Here is a 6,641-nt window from a genome sequence, read left to right on the forward strand (position 1 = left end):
CCTTTGCTCAGTCCTGTTAGGCACTCTGGCCTCCTTCCACTTTGTCTCAAACATACCAGTCCCCCTTCTCCCTATAGGCTTCTGTTCTCTCTACCTGGTCTACTCTTCTTCCAGCTAACATGATCGATCCCTGACTTCCTTCAGGTCTTTGTTCAAATGTCATCTTCTTAGTAGCAGTGGTGCCTTCCTTGATATAAATAACATCACTCCCACCATCACTTGTAACCTCTTACTCTGCTTTATTTTTTTCCAGAGTACTAATTACAACCTAACATATATTTGTTTAATTTTTAGGATATCTGACTCTCTCCACTAGACTGTAAGCTCCAAGTGAGCCAGGGCTTTGTGTATTTTGTTTACTGCTCTATAACCAATGCCTAGAACAGTACCTAGCTTTCAATGGTATTTGTTGAATGAGATACTAAATAAGACAGTGTGTCAAGGAGCAAGGGATGTGACTAAAAAAGAATGTGGGTTCTGAAGGAAAGGTGAGACTTTATTGAACTTCACTCTCTTGAGGATTTTTTTTCCTACCTTATTCAAAGAGGTGGATCTTGAGAGTTGTTTAGAAAAGAAATTCAGAATCAAAAAGATCAGTAATTGAAGGAACCTAATAAGATTTTAAAAGCTTTGAAATTCCACAAGTATGGTTTATTATATTGCCTGATGTTATAAATAAATTTCCAAATTTATTTATTATTTATTTGCCAATTTCCCAAAAGTGATCAGCAAAGCTGTGGATTAGGAACACCATTTCAAGGAATTTGCATACACATCTTCAGGAATAGCTAGGAAAGGGGATGTTGATGAGAGCCTTCTACTTTGCTACAACTTTCGGAGGAAAGGATATTCAAGAGATATTAATTTAAAATGGAGAGAGTTCTGAGACCTATTAAAAGGGGGAAAGTAGTAGCTCAGAGTTGGAGTAGGAGGTGTTGAACATGTAGAAGGCCCAGTCTCTGGAGTCCTAGGTTCAACCTGGGGGTAGGCATTCAATGTGGTATCCATTTAGCCTTTGAAGCCTGTACTTTGCTGCCTTAGGGGGTTGGGGTCTCCTACTTTTCTCTTTTCCCCTCTAAATTGAAACCTATTCTTGGATCTCTATCATTGTTTTGTGGAGAGGTACTGTTTTATTTTTTAAACACGAACACATTCTTCTTGTAAAACATTGCAGATATTCAAAACCAAAAAGCTCCTTCCTTAATTCCCTCAATCCTGCTCCTAGGAATAACCTGTTATCAGTTTGGTGTGTCTCTTTCCAGACTGTTTGCTTTTCATTCACTTGCAAAGATGTGCACATACAGAATTATTCCATTTTGCCTTTTTTGTGGGGAGGGGGGAATGTTACAGAAATGTGAGCATATTACATGGTGTTATTCTTGGCTATTTTCACTTCACATGCATTGGAGATGTTTTCATGTCAGTATATGCAGATTTACTTCATTCTGTTTAACTACTGGGTAGTATCTCATACAATGGTTGTATCATTTAAAAAATTTTGTGGGTGTATAATAGGTGTATATATTTATGGGGTACATGAGATATTTATTTATTTTTTTATTTGAGACTGAGTCTCGCTGTCACCCAGGCTGGAGTGCAATGGCACGATCTCAGCTCACTGCAACCTCCGCCTCCTGGGTTCAAGTGATTCTCCTGCCTCAGCCTCCTGAGTAGCTGGGATTACAGGCATGTGCTACCACGCCCGGCTAATTTTTGTATATTTTAGTAGAGACAGGGTTTCACCATGTTGGTCATGCTGGTCTTGAACTCCTGACCTTGTGATCCACCCACTTTGGCCTCCCAAAGTGCTGAGATGACAGGCGTGAGCCACCACGCCCGGCATATGAGATGTTTTAATATAGATGTGCAATGTGAAAGAAACACACCCTGGAGAATGGGGTACCATCCCCTGAAACCTTTATCCATGGACACTCTTTCAGTTATTTTAAAATGTACAATTAAGTCATTATTGACTACAGTCACCCTATTGTGCTATCAAATAGTAGGTTTTATTCATTTTTTAAAATGATTTTTTGTACCCATTAACCACCCCTACCACTAAGGAATAGTTGTATCATGATTTAATGATCTTCTTTGAATAGACATGGGTGTTTCTAACTGTTTTGCTGTCATAACCAGTGCTACAAGGAACATCCTTCCTTGAACATGCCCCTTTGAGCACAATATTTCTCCAGGGTGGATAACCAAATGTGAACTTGCAAAGGAGATGCTTAATTTTTAAGTACAGAAAAATGGCTGTTCTCAGTTCTTCATTTTGACTAAATTATAAATGAAATTTTTAAAGAGTGCTACCTTTCAGCAAAAGAAACTACCGTCAGAGTGAACAGGCAACCTACAGAATGGGAGAAAATTTTGGCAATCTACTCATCTGACAAAGAACTAATATCCAGAACCTACAAAGAACTCAAACAAATTTACAAGAAAAAAACAAACAACCCCATCAAAAAGTGGGCAAAGGATATGAACAGACACTTCTCAAAAGAAGACATTCATACAGCCAACAGACACATGAAAAAATGCTCATCATCACTGGCCATCAGAGAAATGCAAATAAAACCACAATGAGATACCATCTCACACCAGTTAGAATGGCAATCATTAAAAAGTCAAGAAACAACAGGTGCTGGAGAGGATGTGGAGAAATAGGAACACTTTAACACTGTTGATGGGATTGTAAACTAGTTCAACCATTGTGGAAAACAGTGTGGTGATTCCTCAAGGATCTAGAACTAGAAGTACCATATGACCCAGCCATCCCATTACTGGGTATATACCCAAAGGATTATAAATCATGCTGCTATAAAGACACATGCACACATATGTTTATTGTGGCACTATTCACAATAGCAAAGACTTGGAATCAACCCAAATGTCCATCAGTGTCAGACTGGATTAAGAAAATGTGGCACATATACACCATGGAATACTATGCAGCTATAGAAAAGGATGAGTTCATGTCCTTTGCAGGGACATGGATGCAGCTGGAAACCATCATTCTCAGCAAACTATCGCAAGAATAGAAAACCAAACACTGCATGTTCTCACTCATAGGTGGGAATTGAACAATGAGATTACTTGGACATGTGAAGGGGAACATCACACACCGGGGCCTATTGTGGGGAGGGGGATGGGGGGAGGGATGGCATTGGGAGTTATACCTGATATAAATGACGAGTTGATGGGTGCTGATGAGTTGATGGGTGCAGCACACCAATGTGGCACATGTATACATATGTAACAATCCTGCACGTTGTGCACATGTACCCTAGAACTTAAAGTATATATAAAAAAAAGAGTGCTACCTTTTCCAAGAGTTTACTCACTGCAGCAGTGATAACATCTCTTTTTTCCTTTTTTTAAATTTATTTTTTATTTCAATAGGTTTTTAGGGAGCAGGTGGTATTTGGTTACATGAGTAAGTTCTTTAGTGGTGATTTCTGAGATTTTAGTGCACCCATCACCCGAGCAGTGTATACTGTACTCAGTGTGTAGTCTTTTATCCCTCACCCCCACCACCCTTTCAGTGATAACATCCTTAAACGATAGTCATTCAGTCCGTGTTCTCCAAAGGGTGAGCCTCAAATCTACCGGAAGTACCTGAGGGTGCTTATTAAAATACATATTCCTGAGTCCCACCCACTGATTTAGAATCTCTGAAGGTATGTCCCAGGAATCTACTTTTTTTTTTTGAGATAGGGTCTCATTCTGTTGCCCAGGCTGGAGTGCAGTGGTGTTAACACAGCTCACTACAACCTCTACCTTCTGGGCTCATGCTCTCTCCCATCTCAGCCTACCTTAGTAGCTGGGACTACAGAGGCATCACCACTCTTGGCAATTTTTTATTTTTATTTTTTGTAGAGACAGTTGTTTTACCATGCTGTCCAGGCTGCTCTCAAACTCTTGGGCTCAAGCAATCCTTCTGCCTCCATCTACCAAGTGTTGGGATTACAGATGTAACCTACTGCGCCTGGCCCCAGGAATCTATCTACTTTTAAACAATTTCAAAGTTATTTTACAGAGCACAAATTTTTGATGTTACCAGCTGAAGAGAATTTCATAATGGATTGTTATGAGTATTAAAACCTGGAATGCAGAATATCATAAAGAGATGTTAGATATTTAATGGGAATTTGAAAATAATATTGTACTTTCTAAGGTTTTCTGAAATCATACAATAGGAGGCAGTGTAATGTGGTGGTTGAGTTTGGGCTCTCAAGTTGGATGGCTGCTGTCTCTGTTTTCTGTTGCTTATAACAGAATACCTGAAACTGGGTCACTTAATTATTAGTTTGTTTGTTTTTTAGTTAATTTATTTTTTGGAGACAAAGTCTTGCTCTGTCTCCCAGGCTGGAGTATAGTGGCGCAATCTTGGCTCACTGCAACCTATACCTCCTTAGTTCAAGCGATTCTCCTGCCTCAGCCTCCCAAGTAGCTGGGATTACAGGTGTGCACCACCATGCCTGGCTAATTTTTTTGTATTTTTAGTAGAGATGGGGTTTCACCATGTTGGCCAAACTGGTCTCGAACTCCTGGCTTCAAGAGATCTGACCGCTTCGGCCTCCAAAAGTGCTGGGATTACAGGTGTGAGCCATCGCACCGGGCCTGGGTTATTTATTTATTTATTTAGTTTTTGAGACAGGGCCTCACTCTGTCACTCAGGCTGGAGTGCCGTGGCACAGTCTTGGTTCACTACAACCTCCGCTTCCCAGGTTCAAGTGATCGATCCTCCCACCTCAGCTTCCTGAGTAGCTGGGACTACAAGCCCATACCACCATACCCAGCTAATTTTTGTATTTTTAGTAGAGATAGGGTTTTGCTATGCTGGTTAGGCTGTGGGTAATTTATTTTAAAAAAGAAATTTATTTTTTGCAGTTATGGATGCTGTGAAGTCCAAGGTTAAGGGACTGCCTCTGGGTTGCATCTGAACTTCTTGCTGGAGGGGACTCCCTGTGATGTTCCAAGGCATGGCAGGAAATCACATGGCCAGGAGGCTGAGACTGCTAACATGCTACCCTTAAGTCTCTTTTCCTTTTCTTTAAAGCCACTAGTTCCCCTCCCATGATAACCTATTAATCCATGAATAGATTAATTTATTCATGAGGGCAGAGCCCTCATAATCCAGTCACCTCTTGAAGGCCCCACTTCTAATGAGGATTAAGTTTCAGCCATTTTAGGGATTAAATTTCAACGTGAACTTTGAAGGGGACATTCAAACCATAATAACTGAGATCTGAATCCTGACTTTACCACTTGCTAAACAGACAAATTTCTTAATCTCTATAACTCTGTTTCTTTTTTTTTTTTTTTTTTTTTGGTAAAATAGTTATAATGAAAGTGCTTACATTCTTGGGTTAATGTGAAGATTAAACAACGTAATGAATATAAAGTGCTTATAAAGTGCTGGTTTATAGTAAACATTCAAGAAATGTTTTGACTCTAGAGGTTACAATAAATCAATTATGAAGCAACAAAGTAGCGTTTGATGCTAAATGTTGGGAAATTTGGGGCAGGTAAACTCTTAAGTGGATAGGAATAGGTAATTTCTAGTAAGGTGGAAGCAGGGTGGATAGGATGAAATGATTAAAAAATGAGAACTACTATGAGTTAGAGTTGTATCATTTCTTCATATACCTTTAATTTTTATACTTCAAATATTTGCACATTACATGTATATTTGTATATATAACATATATTTGTATATGTATTCCCTATTATATATTATATTAGTATTTATTAAGAATAATGATGAATATTGTGCCAGGGAGTCCTCTAATTATGGCTTAAAAAGACATCTTTCAGCTTGGGGCAACATGGCGAAACCCCGTCTCTACAAAAAATACAAAAATTAGCTGGGTGTGGTGGTGCATGCCTGTAGTCCCAGCTACTTAGTGGGGTACTGAGGCAGGAGGATCACTTGAACCCGAGAGGTCAAGGCTGCAGTGAGTCGAGATTGCACCACTGCACTCCAGCCTGGGACACAAAGTGAGACCCTGTTTCAACAACAACAAAAAAAATTTTTTTAACAGACTAAGAACCTATACTTTAACTGGAGGGCAATGTGAGGAGTCAAAATAATTGATTAATCAATTATTTTGTCTTTTTATGTCTTCAGCACTGAAAGTCATTGTTTTGGTCTGGAGATGTGTAAAACGTACACTTTGCTCTCTAGTTGTTTATAGTCTACTTGGGAAGATAAACCTAACAAGAAATATGTAATAACAATAATAACAGCTAACATTGTTGAGTACTGTGTACCGGGCATTGTACTGAGTACATTATATAAATTATTTTACTTAATCCTCACAACAATCAGAGTAGGAAGATTTCATCTTTTTTCCCTCTTTTTATAGTTGAGGGAACTGAGGCTTAGATGTGTGCAAATAAGTGGCAAGTTCAGATTCAAAATCAGCTAAATTTTATTTGAAACCTAAAACACTTAACCATCTACTGTTTTTCTACTAAGCCTGTTAGTTCGAAGATTACCTGAAGGTAAATTTTATCAGGCCAGCTTTGGATCTGGGGGGAAAAATGAAGGTAAATTTTAACTTGAATCATCTAGACTGTTTATAATGGAATCTGTTGCCTAGCATAAATTAACCATGTTGAGGTCACAAAGGATA

Source organism: Papio anubis, chromosome 7 (assembly GCF_008728515.1).
Source record: "Papio anubis isolate 15944 chromosome 7, Panubis1.0, whole genome shotgun sequence".
Classification (NCBI taxonomy): Eukaryota; Metazoa; Chordata; class Mammalia; order Primates; family Cercopithecidae; genus Papio; species Papio anubis.